The 14,934-nt window shown below is 35.6% G+C and overlaps 1 protein-coding gene across 1 annotated transcript in view; it reads left to right on the plus strand.

The window, feature by feature from the left end:
* LOC117213788 overlaps nucleotides 1–14,934 on the plus strand; it is a 245,914-nt gene that overhangs the window by 86,483 nt on the left and 144,497 nt on the right. The window lies entirely within an intron of this gene.

Genomic DNA, 14,934 nt, shown 5'->3' on the forward strand with positions numbered 1-14,934 from the left:
ATTGTAAAAATTGAATGAATATTGACAGTTAGGGTATTTTGAATGTAACCGATAAATAGAAGATACTTTGAAATAAAAAGTGCCCCATTGAACAATTAAACATTTTTATTAGAACATCAATAAAAAGAAATGAAAACAAATCTTGTATCTAACGGTACACTCTGTGTTTGCATCCATATCTTTGCGGGGTAATCTACGAATATTATTATAAACACAGCTTAGAAAATAATCGTAAATGCTGCTTTATAATCATATAATTGAAGTTAGAAGTGTGCACATACCTTTCTATTATATATAGAATGAGCAAATACTGTTACTAATATCTTCTACAATATATTCTGCACGTTTTGCTTACGGCGAAATAACGAATGCGAATGGTTTGTTGAAATAAACGAAGCCTTGTTATAATATGTCGCTATCAACTGTTACCAAGGCGTCACGGTGGTCACCCGTGACCGCCAATAAGATAAACGGTCCATTGGGGAAGAATGTTGTCTTACATCATCAATTTATTATTATTTTGCCACTATATGCTTTGAATAATAAAAATACTCCCGTGGGGTCCTGAGCGAAACGTATGATTTCGGCGTGGCAGTCAAAGTGTTAAATCTATCAAGAACGATGAAAAACAGGTGTTGTTCTCGCATTAGACACGCGCAACTTTTTATCAGTCGATTGATTATCTAACCGGCTATCTTTAACCGTCGCTACGGACTTAACTCATTGGCCACGTGACGCAAGAATATAGCTCAGACTTATTTTATCTTATCTTATTCCATTGAAACACGCAGTGCTGTTTTAATTCCTAATCGAACATTTGTTAGAACGTTAATTGGAACCTTAAATAAAAGTGTACCTTTATTTCCTCTATAACTTGAACAATTCCTAACCATCTATTATTGTTTGAGTCTAGTAAACAGAATCTGTGGATAGGACAGTATTATTTTTAAATTCCCAAATTGAGCGTAAATAATTTAATAAAATCCAACACGACAGATCAGCATCAAAAATTCACAGAAATTGTTGCCATCTGTCCAATTTCTTATCTTCAACATAGCATATGACCAACACTTATTCATTCACGCCATAACGACGCTCACGTACATCATCTTTACATGTACGTTCACGCACACACACGTGTATATTAAAATCGATCGTGGTGAATTTACTCACTCGGCAGGTCCTTGCGAGCAGCGTTGGGCGAAACTGAAATTACGGGTGCGCGGGGCGAAAGGAAAGAGAGGAAAAAAATAGCTGTCGCGGCACGTACGCCTCTGTGACAACCGGCACTGTGTGTCATCGTCCACCTGTCAGCGTTCCCTTATTTGCCAAGACCGATAGCGCGACTTTATCTGATAAAGCCCGCTGCTTCTTTTGGTAGGGAGCCGCTTTCACGCGCAGCGAGATGCGAGAACGTAACGCGCGTCGCCAAAACCGAATGATTTCCGCGCGCGGTAGAAAATGAAGTCGGCTAAGGGGGAATCGTCGTTGTTCTCTTTGTTATGCGCGAGTCGTCGAAACGAAAGGTAACCGAGGCATTTATTATCGTTGCCACGTTCTCGCGAGAAATAGAAATGGAAAAAACAGAGGAGAAGAAAAAGGAATAAAACAAAAGGGAGGAGAAAGAAATAAAAGGAAAGTTGAGAGAGTTGGATAAATTTTTTTCGGATATTTTGTTCTTTCTCGTTGGCGTTTTTATGTTCCAGGGGATAGATGGAATTAATTACGAAGTTTACATGGGCGTGAGATTTTTAGGTCGATATCAGATACCGGCGTCGCTGTGTTGCACGACGAAGATCGTAACGTGTGACGGATTCCTGTTTCCATTTTGATTACTTGACCGGTCCATGGTGACAGTTAATTATGGATGAAAAATCGTAACTGGCCGATGTGCAGCGTCACCCTTCTATAGCGGGACAGCCTCGTTATGTTGCTTCCATTTTAGTTCACCCTCTGATGGTCATCGTTGATAATCTTCGCGTGAAATCTCGGATTATGTTTCATGGGTCGCGTTCTTGGTGCGCGTCCCTGTTGCTTCGAATATTTCGACGAATCATAGATTGGACACTTAGGTTGCGTTTGTTGAATATTCATTTTTTAGGAGATGATTTGTTTATTATTTCATGATAGAGAGATATAGGAAGAAATTTGTTCACTCCGATTTCTAATTTAGTACGATATTGCGATGGTTCGTACTCGGTTTATGTAATAGATCATTTCGGTTTTTATCATTAATTTGATATTATGATAGCTATAGTCGAATTAAAGTAAGTCGACATAAATGCATTTTTCGATAAACGATAAACGATAAACGATAACGTTTTAATACGTAGCTTTTCTTATTTTATTTTAATCCTGTTTTTAATTTGTTTTTCGCAAAGGGTATGATAATAATTGTAGATATTGATTAAAAATGTGACTGTTATTTCGGTCTCAGATGGTGTAATGTAATTGATCGTTTCTATGTATCAATTATGGATATCGTAGATATTTTAATTTTAATCAGTACCGTTTTACGACCAATTTAAGAATATTTTATTATCATATCGATAATATAGTTATTGATAACGATATTTGTTTAAGATGAAGAATCAATATGGAAAAATATCGGACCTCGGCTTTCAATTGGCTGTCATGCACATCTAGTTTCACTGTGTTTCCTATTGTCTGTATGTTCTAACGTTTTATCAAGTAGTTTCATTTTAATGCAACACAAGTGTTTACTTGGCCCTAAAAATTAGTTTGTCTTTGGATAATCGCTAGCTTTAGTTGACAAGACGAAAACCACTTACAAATCTAAAAAATAGAATACTGGTAAACAGACGAATAAAAAACACAAAGATAATTGTAGTCAAACATCATGATGATTATAATACGATTATTCTTATTATAAAACAATATTAACGATTCATATGGAAATCATAGAGTTAGAATATACATTGATACGTGTAAATCTACAGAATCGTTCAAAATTTTCGAAGCATTATCAATAGCAATCATAGTCACTATCACTTTCCAGGAAAATCTATCTCTATAATCATCAAATGTATCTCTAAAACAATAAAGCAATCTTTACGTGTTCTTAAATTCCGTTCTAGTAATTCGTGCCTGTAACGAAAGTATTCGTCTGCAATGCACGCGTGTCACGAAACCAAATACGAGTACACGCGTATGATATTCTATACCCAGCCTCATAACGACCATCCCTCATTTGAATCCCTATACGAACGTCACATCAAAGATATCCGAGCAGACCATCCCTCGATGAGGGTGTAACACCCACTGACCATAAGTCACTTATGTAAATCCGTGAGATGGAAACACGCGTCACTTCTCGGCGTTGCGCGATGTCTACGAGGAAACAAATTGAATTTAATATTCAGCGTTTCCATGGGTTAGCGTGGTCTTCGTCGCCGTTTTAAAGTTTCACGACAACGCTTCGACTAAAGTTGTTCGTCTGGGACGGACGAAAATTACGGAAGCCTAATGATACAGATATGAAACTGTTTGTAGGAAAGACGGGAGAATTTGTATGTGTTCGATTGGAGAAGTTTTGTGAATACATATTTCGTTGATGTCATTTGGCGTTGAATTTTCAATGGAATAGAAATTGCGATGATTTATATGATTTTCAAGCACTATTTCGATTAGTTGTAGTGGTCATTCATTTGAATTCTTCGTATTTCGTATTGTACTAATTGTTGGAAAGATAGAAGATTTATTTGATGAGGACAATGCTTTAAATTTGCATATCGATAGTGTTTCATATTTATTCTGCAATATATGGTTTTATGGTTATTTAATGCAATGTATTTCATAACGTTGCGAAATAAATTTGTAGTAGAATATAATTGCGTCAAATAATAATATTGTGTGATTGTTCCGTGAAATACACTGGATCGTTCTGTATAATGCAAACACGGCACGTATTATAATCCTCTCCTATAATACTCTAACACATAATACTGTTATATATATGAAACGCGCCTTAATAACAAATAACAGTACGTTGTATCGTCATTATACGTGACTCAAATATTAAACAAGTAATTCGTTTAAATATCTTTCTTGTAATTTCAATTAGATAAACATATATTTTCCTATATTTTTAATCAACTCAATTTCGCAGTATGCGTCATCTTATCAACCGCTCTATTTGTCACAGAATAAATATATTACATCTAGTAACAATACAGTGTTATTAAGAACACCTATTCCGAAACTTGTGCGGTTTCTTCTAAACTGAATCACGCAACTTCCCTCGGTTCTTTTGGTTTTTTCTTCGCGTTATTTCAAGCCGTCACGAGATATCTTCCGATACATCTCGCGATCGTGACATATCGCATTTCTCAGACAGTGAAAAACGAATACTGATATTACGTTCTCGATATTTCAGAAGCTTTTATCTAAATCGCTTAGCCGGCAGCGAATTCGACCTCTTTATTCGTGTGCACGTCACACCTCGCCACAATAATTCGCCAGGACTTATTTACCAGTCATTGTCCCTCTCTGCGGTTTTAATGGGTCAGTGAAAGAAAGGTGTGCGCAGCTGCATTCAACCAGCCCACAAAACAGCTTAATGAGATGCTACTCCTTTTTCGTTCATTGAGTTCGGCACAGAACGGTTGGAGGGAGAAAGAAATGGCGTGAAGGCACGGAACTACAGAGGCAAGTTAACGAAATAAGCTTGTGATTGCGTTTCGATACCGAGGCTATCGGAAAAACGTCAATTTATTCGCGCTTAGTACTTCCCTTTCTGTATTTTATTACTTTTTCGGCTTAATTTAGCACTTACAAATAAATTGTTAATAAATATGAACATATACATATATATTTCTTTTCATTACTTTCTTGTGTTAATTTATTATTTATGAGCAAAATTATTAATAAATATTGATTAATTTTAATTAACGCTAATCGATAGAGTGCAGATTTTTGTGCATTTTTTATAGAAAATACGAAAATGCAAAAATATATAGTATTTAAAATACTATAATGTTGATTTTGTTTTGAATTGGATTAAGAGAGCAAGACCGAAAAGGGGAAAACGTACTTTTTTCTTTTTTAAGTTATACTTTTTCGAATAATTCTTGCTTTGGATCGGTAAAAATGTACAGCTTGAAAGTTCCGTAGTGAATTGGGATGGAATTGCCAGGGAGAAGCTTCGCAGAATCGCAAAAATGTTTCAAGCGGATGTTTGTGATTTTTATTCCTCTTTAGCGTGGAAAAAATTTTCTGCGTTTAACTCTTTTTTTTTTTATTTGAAGTACGAGATACAAGCATAGAGTTAAACAAGAATCGAATCTCGTGACTAAGATATAATACGTAGCTACAGAGTTCTTGTATCGATTATAGCCGCGAAGATAACATCGAACGTGACCGTCTTAAGAGATTTTGAATATGAGATTAGGTTCGATTTTGCACAGTAAGCATATTAATCGAGTCAGTATCAAAATCGTTAAACTATGCAAAAATTGGTAATCATACTGTATTTCTTGCATATTACTAAAAGTACCAATTAAGTATACTTTATTCTAGCAAAGTCGTTCAAATAATAGGATTTTCAATAAATGAATAATACAATAACGTTGTTCAACTTTATTGATACCTTGGCGAAATGGTTTATATGTATAAAAATATTTTATTACCGTGATCACATTATTGTAAAAATTGGATACTGCATATTGACACCTAATTTTACTTATCTGAAATTGCTTATTGAAACAAGTTTGTCGTACAGTCGTTTCTTGCTGATCGATACAAGCGATACGAGAACATTGTGAAGCTTAATCCGCCAACTACCTCGGTGATTGATTCGTACGTATTCTCGAGCTCTCCTTATTGGGCGTAATCGATCTTTCCCTCCCAACCTTTTTTATTGTAAAGGAGAATCAGTTATCGCGTTTGCTTTCACTCCAGCTGAGCAGTTCCATTTTGTTCGATGGTGAGACGACGGAAATAAGATTTCCATCGCGCGCACCTTCAAGTGTAAAATTTGTGCAACATCAATCTTACGGAGATTAAGTAGAATAGAATAAAATCTTGATAAAGAATATTCTCGGTAAATTCTGCACACGAAAATGAATATGCATGAAGTACGAAGATTGAAAAGAATGTTGTCATCTTTCGGCCACCGTAAGCAATATATTTTGAAACTTAGTCTTTGAAACATATTAAAATATTCGGCATCGTTTATCGTATCTATATTATTAATTACATTTTCTCACATTCATAAGTTATAATATACTTGTTATCCGTTGAAGTAATATTAATTATTAATATTAGTAATACAATTATTATTTTCAATAGTACTTTTTCAACGCACATTTAAATATACGTTTGCTCACTTACATTTAATTTTTCTTAAATATATAGTTACTTGAGTACATTATATTAGATTCGAAATTGTACAATCAAAAGCTAAATCGTATGCAGGACTACGTTATCAAAAATCATTACATTCACGTGTCATTTAAAGTAGACTTTCGTGTTTTATTTAAACACACTATTATTGCAATATTTTTCATACTGAAATCATGGTACCCTTCGTACTAGCGTTTTCTCATTCGCATATAATCACCCCGAAACGCATAATTACGCTAATATCCGGCAACGCGGTGATTCTTCCGTTGCCTTTGTATAGGAAAGAAAAAACAAAGAGACAGAGAAAGAGAGAGAGAGAGAGAGAAGACGCGACGTACGTCGTTCGTAGTCGAAACAATTCCCCCGTCGTCGATGGAAAAGCTTTTCCGGTGCGCGAGCATGTGGGCGGCAGAAGAGAGTGTGGGTCCTGCAATATGTCGCATAATTCGACCATTCCTCATACCATTTTTCCATGAACGCTTCGAAGGGAACAAACTTGGAACATGTGTACGCGTGCATGCACGCTTTTGCTGTTTCATAAATACGCGAAGTAGGTGGGCCTGTCGTTTGCTTTCAAAGACAAAGTCGCGAAACGCAAACCGATCCAGGGAATATCGGGATTGTACAGGATTTTATTCCACGACGGGGGATCGTCAAGATCGAAGAAACGCATGGGACGAGCACGTCCTGTTCCCCTTTGTCACCCGTATTGGAAGAAATATGCATGGAACCACGCATAGTTTCCCTTTTCGTCACGATACGCTGACTCTTTTTTTTTCCCTTTCTTTTCGAAACTGTCAATGCCACCGTAGCTTCGATATTTGGCAAATAATTTATCGTGAACTTGTACGTTTCTGACATTGTATGTTTCTTTTACGTAGAAAATTTAATATAGAAATTAAATATTAAGCCTATTATGGAATATAGGACAAACGAATATATAATTATAAAATTTCGGAACATATAGCTATTATTAAGGAAGACCTGCTGTTTTTAAATCAGTTTAGCATATATTGATAGCATATATTATTATCTTTTACGTATTGGAGTCAAAGTCCTGTGCTATGCTCATAGGTTATTATTCACAGTCATTTTTTATCCCGACTACAAGAAACGACTGGTAATTCTTATCTTTTTATTACTATCACAAATTAATGTAATATCCGAAGAAATTGATGATGAATAATATTAATACATGGGCGATCCTTTCACGGGATAAACATGAAGAGTCAAATTCGATAGAAAACGATAGAACACTCGATAGAAATACTTGGCCATGTCGTTGACCTCGTGTTAAATGTTATCTTCGCAGACGTCGCGTAAGCTTCTTTCCCGCTTACGATAGCGTCAAAACATGCAAAATTATTCGCAGAAAATGTACGCGTAACGCAGCATTCTTCTCCATCGAACGTTCGTCACATACTCGGAATGTCACCACATGCGCTTAAGAAAAAATTGGTACACGTACAGGTTGAACAGATACAGGTGCAAACAACGTTTGCATGGGAGACAACATTATCATGTACCTGAATACAAAAGGCTCTTTTGTAAAGGCAAGGTGAAATTGCCGTTGAAAAAGCGTGTCGAGTGCTTCTAAACCACGAGCATAGAAAGAGGAGAAAGGAACCGTGTGGAAAGACGGTAATTCTCTGGGAAAGTTTCCGTCTTTCCAGGTCGAGCGGTGGTAATTTGGGAGGGACGAAACTGTTGACCCCGTGTATCACCGCGAATGCGAAACTCGCCAACATTCTATACCATTGTGCATTTTGTAAACAACAAGAATACTCTGGTATCCTGCGATTCGCTATCCTGGCTACGTGTATCATGTTTTGTATCCTACGTTTTTTTCACTTTTTCCTTTTTAGCGGTTAATTCCAGTGTTCTTTTCATTTTTCTTAACTGTTCGCTAATGGGTATGTACTTTCATTCATTCATGCATGAAATCTATTGGTGAAATTGTTACAAATATTGTTGTAGATATTTTGTGGGACGTGTATATTTATGAATAATTTCTTTCACATCAAATTTGCATATGTACTTTATTTCAGGCTTTAATAGGCTCTTTGGTAAGCTGTTATCGTTACCTCTAAGAATAATTAAAATTTACTATTTAATTCATGTTTATTAATCAAAGAAAAGTTTAGTACCTCCTTTGACGTATAGATATTGTTCATTTCTTCAATGATATTTCTCTTCATTTTCTAAGTTTAGAATTTACCAACATCTTTAATTTCGTAGTAATAACAACTTGAAAATAGCTGAAACATTTTGGTATAATTACATGAATTGCATAAGTTACAAGTCTTCTAAAATACCGCATAAATATGTATGTTTTAAATGTCATGTCTCAGTGCTGAAACGTTTAGGGGAAAGTCGCCGACCGTTTAAGGAGTTAAGGTTCGCCAGTTCGGTTTCTGAAAGTATCATTAGCGCGGGCCAAAAATCGCTTTTTCATAAAACGCGCGCGCCGTATCTTCCTTACGGGGTTTATCGCGAGAAAATATTCATGTCGCGAGTCTCTCGCAGGGCAACGACCAACGCAAAAGGCTAGTTGCGTCAAACGCATTTCACACGAGAAATTGCTATTCGCAGCAATTAACTTTGTCCACCTAGTGGAACGACAACCCATCCAATTTCGTGCGTAGACATTTTCTGATTCGATGCCTGGTATTTCGCGTTATTGGCGTGTAACGAGATACCTGCTTTTGAACGCCCACGTTTATGAATCTAATTCAGCCGTTAACCTTATTTACAATATGTGTCGATTATGTATTCCGTTTGATTCCATATTTGTTTATAATATTATATGACTCTTCTTTTTGGATCTATGCAAATGGACCTGTTACAAATTCAAATTGCTTGTTTAAGTAACGCGTCAAGCTTAATCGTGATTACTCGATTAGTAAGAACGAGTATAGGATTTTGAAAGAGTATTTCAGGTCACCTAAATTGGAAATTCACACTGGTTAAATGGCTTCAAGTTGTTTAAATTCAAGACTAACCTGAACGAAGCTTTAGGGCGTATAATTAGATTAAATTGTTATATGGTTACAGTAAACTGGTGTTCTAATGTTCTAAGTTTCTAACGTTTTACTTTTCTAATGGTTTACGTCTTTACTGGAATTTTGGACGTATTGACAAGTTAGTCTGTTAATACACGTCGATAGCATGTAGTGTGTACTAGCGATTTGCTTTCGTACAGTGACACATTGATGTATGTTCACCGGGGTAGTAATTCTGCGAAAATGCATAGTCTTGAAACCATTGTCTGTGTAGTCAACTAATACCATCGGCGGTCATGGTGAGTTATACATATATCCTGACAATTAATTTTCATGTTAAATTAACCCGGATAAACCGACGTAAAATAATTGTGCTAGGCAAATATCTACTGAACAGATATCTCTAGATTATATTAATAAATTTAGTTGCATTAGTATCAAGTTTCATCTTTTTAATTATTTTACTAAACAATTGAACGAAATTAAAATTAAATTATATTAAGGCTTCATTACTCTAAATTAATTTCTTTTGTAGCTAATGCATATACATTTATATTATATAAACCTTTTCTTTTTTCTTAACTTACATTCAAGTAGAATTTTTTTTTGAAGATTTTATATAATACTTTTTATTATTGTTTCAAGCAATTCCACAACTCGATATTGCTAAGCAAATATCTTCCATTACTCAACTCATCAACGCAATTAATATAACATCTAACTCTTACAATATCTATTTGCATCGTTTTCTACGTTCATTCTTCACCTTATTTCTTTTCTTAAACTCATTCATCATTCTCATTCTCCCGCGTCGTTTCAAACGCACCCTTCAATCATTCTCCGCGAGATGTCGCGTCGATCGGGGGCGCGAAGTTGAGCAATCGATTGCGATATATCGCAACAGCCCCGGCGCGGAGGTGCGAAGCGCATGCGCAGAGCCGGTCTTGCCGCGATTGGCCGGCGATGATGTCATGCAGTCTCCCCTAAGTCTCTGATATCATCTGCGGGCTTTTCTGCAGTTCACACCGATCACTCGAGCGGCATAGCCGCGTCTTCGGAGATTTTACACCTGTGTCCGAGATCGTCCACACTGTGTGCGACCGTGGACCGGCTCCAGCCGTGTACCAGCCTCTTCCTGCCTTCCGGTCCCGTCCTCCGCGCGAAAAGGTGAGTCCATTTCTCCAGATGAATCGCGATAATCGTCCACGAGCTAACAACCCCGCGACGTTTCGCCACTCACACGTACACACGACTTGTTTCACGTACATCTTCTCCGGTCTCGCGCGACAGTGTGAGTGTAAACATACGTTTACGTGCTCATGGGCTGCTGTCATCGCTACGCTGTTCTCGTATACCGCTATAAATCTCGTGCTCGATTACTGACTGAGGTTAGGAATCGCTCCTGTTTCTTCTTCTAGAAATATAGATATTTCCGTAATGAACTGGCGGGCAAGTGTAACAGTGTAACGGGAAAATAGAATGTATATATGCGTCTTTGTTACAAAATGATTAAAGCGGGAAAGAAAGTAGAATAGAACTTAGGTTAGGAAGAATTTGATTGGTTGATATAAAAAGGTGATTTTTGTGCACGACGTTTGTGAGATATGTTTCGAGAATGTTGGAGGTTGTAGGAACACGTGGGCTACTTGCTTGTCGTGAATCACTTGTCCGACTCGTGACACCGGTTTCTTTATAGCGGGTTTTCAACGAGCGACTGTGACTGTTGCATTACATTCTGTATGGTTGTGTTGTGCCTGGTTCGGGTGCAATGGACGGCGATGTTATGTATGTTTCCCGGGTAGATTTGTATCGGGGGTATTGTTTCGGTGGAATTCACGTGGTAGGTCAGGTTTTTGCTCGCGCTGTGGTAATTTCTCCACTCGTGTTATTATTGTTTTCTGTAGCGTGTTATTGAATATATAAATCATTTCAACGATAGGTCACAATGTTTTATGGTGTTTAATAACTGTTCTGCCCTAAAACTACCATGTTGCGTTGCTTTTAGTTTTTGCTATTGGATCAAAATCGTTTCGATTAAGATATTTGTGAGTTACCGTTAGTTATCACATGGTCTTGTAAGTAGTATAGTGCGTCATTGGTCAGACGGTACTTTCACGGTACTTTTTTTTCATCAAATTTTTTCTTCGTATTTTAATCTGGAATTTAGTAATATTTAGACTCATATTGTTCATTTTTAGCAAAAAATAATAGCTTTTAATAGTATTTATAAAGCATATTAGCAAATTTTTAAATGTTAATATTAAATTATGGAATTTCATAAATTTTATATTTTCTCGAAACTTTTAGTTTTCTTAACATAAAGTTAAATATCCGTAGACAATATGAGACAATATATTGTCACCTGCACTAACTTCAGCTGTATTTAAAAATGATGAAATAGACGTTGGATATCATGTCATCCACTTTAAGACCAAACTTTATGTTGTTCAAAACACACACTCGATCATATCTAAATTATAAAAAATATTTTATAACATTCAGACTGACATATTCGTTTGTTTCATGGAAATGATATTTATGTACTTAAACATTTTAATATTTCCTCAATGGAGATTGAAACAAGAGAAAAAACATTTATTTCATTGTCAAGGAGATTTTAATGACATGAAAAATCGGATTGTCGCGTTCTCCGAGCAAGTTTCCGACGAAAAATCTCGGTCCCTCCGATTGGAGTGTGGTCGTTTCTATTTACCGTACTTTCCTCTCATTAACGCGGCCTAAAATCTCACGAGGACACTTCTGTCTCTCGTTAACGACGCACCGTTTCTCCCGTTCTCCCTTAAGCTCTCTTATCGGTCGCTAAAAATCGAAACGTGCGTGAATCCGCGATAGAAAGAAGGTCCAACGCGTGCTTTTGTTCTTTGCCTATGTCTTTCCTTAATTTCTGTTGTATTTTTAGTTCTAAATATCGTTTACAAGTTATCGTTTTGTAAATCATTGGATACTCAAAATTCTATAATTTAACGCATATTTCCAAATATTATGTATATAATTGGTTATTTATTACAATTAATCGAAATACTCACTGTTATTGTCGCTGTTAAACCTTCGTGTCTGGTTGTGATTATAATGGTACACATGTAGGACATGTGATATTGTAATGAAAGCTGGCTAATGAATTTTTCAAATAATTCAAAATTTACTTTTATTCTACAAATCTCGAAGCATGGGGTCAAAAGGAAACCAAGTAATTTTCAATAATACGAATAATGTAGTAATCATCATAGTCTGTTCCCACAGATTATTACAAAATTTCAATCAACTTGTATATTAAATCTAGTCCTCCTAATTATTCAAAATTAATTATTAAATTATTATTATTTCAAAAATTTTATTTTTTATTCTTAAATTAATTTTAAAGGAACTCTGTGCTCGATAAAACATATTCGAATAACATATTTCACAACTCTTTCGGTAGCCATTGTAGTTTCAACACTTTACTCGAAATTTTATATTTTATTTATATTTATTTCCTGAAGTACCGATCCAAGCACTGAAGATCGAGCATTTCGACGATTTCATGATTTTCCACGTTCCGATATTCTCATTCATATCGATGACCTTAAGGCAGCACTTTCAACCATGTTATATATCGTTTCTCAATAGCGATTCAACTATCGCGGTTATGCTACGTTTTCATGTACATATATATTTGGTGACCACACGTATCGCTGGATGATACATATGTACCTCGAATCCCTCGAAACGATCCTATTTCCGCGAAACTTTCTCCATTGGCAATGAAGTCGATGAACGGGCAAAGTTTCGCTTGTAAGAACTGATAACGCTCGCTGCCTCCATTGAAAAGGTGCGCGCGAACATTGTTCGCTCTTGTTGCGTTAAATTAGAAATTTCTATATCGCTGGAATTGTTTCCGCATAACTCAACAATTGAATTTTAAATGCAGAACGTTTGGAGGAGTTGTGTGCAATAATTTAAAGTCTTTTTTTAAGTTCTGGAGGTTATCTGTGTTTGTAGTGCGAAAGTTTAGATTATTATATTGAAAGATTTGGATAACGAGGAATTGGTATATTGAGACGTTTGAGTCGTAAAGAATTAGTGTATTATAGGAAAATAGAATATCTCGAAAGTTTGAGAAGAAATTTGTATGTTGGGAAATTGGAATATTTGGCGATGTAGATAATTGGAAATATAGACGTTCGTATTAGTTAGTTTTTTTTTAGAATAGATTTAAATATTGAAGAATTAGGATATTAATAAATATTTATTTCTAAATAATGTTAGTTATAAATAATGAATAATAAATTCAATGACGAATTACGTAGCATGATAAAGCGTTGGAATTTGGTAATGTCCATAATAAGAAATTAGTTTAATAAAAAGTTCGAATTAGGAAATTTGTTCAATAGAAAGCTAGCGTGTTAAAAGATTCGAATAATGAGAAATTAGTAGATTAGGAAAATATTTAGAAATTGAACAACACATTATAGTACATTAGGGAATATGGGAAACAAATACAATTAGATATATAATAATATAATACAAGATTATTGATTGGAATTGAATTTGCTTTTTATACAAACTAAGATCTTTCCTATGTTCTTTCCTAAGAATATTCCTTTTCGTTAAAATTGCAGCAAATAAGTTCTTTTCAGTTTTAACTATTCGCGTCTCCCAACGAAATTGGCCTCTATCATATTATTTACGATTTCAGGTTGTGCCAGTTACTCTGAAGCAACTTCTGCATTCCGTGAAATTCTAACTTTTATGTTCTCCATTTCCTTCTTTATCGATCATGCCGAGGAGTCTATAGAATTTAAGTTAGCTACAACAAACGAACTAAAAGCTCCCATTTGAAAATTGATTTCTTTCACGCTCTCATAATACGATTAGGTAAACAAGTGGTAGTAAATTGGATTCCGCGGACGAATTTATTTAGTAAGTCAGAAGAAATAACCGCAATTTCATTCGTTAAACGATTCCATGAAGCGTTTCCTTACAGAGATCGTTTCTATCAATCCATTTCTTTCGAGCATTAAGAAACTGCACCGTGCTGCAAGATTGGATGGCATACCGTTACTTTTTATGAGATTAATAATGTCTTTAAAGGAATGCGTTGTCCACGATGACTGTCCGGACTTCTGTGGAAATCCATCGAGCACATATCACAAACGCGATATCTTGGAATCGTTCGTGCAACTATTCTTCCTCTTACATTGATACTTTCTTATTCTTAACGTCGTAAACATAAAGTTTTATGCCTTTATCGAGTAATAAAGTATTCTCTGTCGAAAGTTTAATCGTTGATTTTGCTATAAAGGTAGGAGGAGATCATCGCACCTTTAGGCTACGAATCATAAATTTGGACCCTTCGTTGTTGTTTTCTTCGAAATAAATGTTTCCTTTATGATGCTGGAACGCCCGCTGTCCGTGTTCCTACGTAGGGGACGTTAAAATATATGTTTATTTCTTTTCGCTGGAGTTAAGAATGTCGTGTAAGAGCTTTTGTTGCAAATTCTTACTTGATCTCCCTCTAAAATTATGACGACAAAAAAAATTACGAGCATATTGATGGATAACACCATTT

This window comes from Bombus bifarius, unplaced genomic scaffold (genome assembly GCF_011952205.1).
Source record: "Bombus bifarius isolate JDL3187 unplaced genomic scaffold, Bbif_JDL3187 scf7180000009125, whole genome shotgun sequence".
Taxonomy (NCBI): domain Eukaryota; kingdom Metazoa; phylum Arthropoda; class Insecta; order Hymenoptera; family Apidae; genus Bombus; species Bombus bifarius.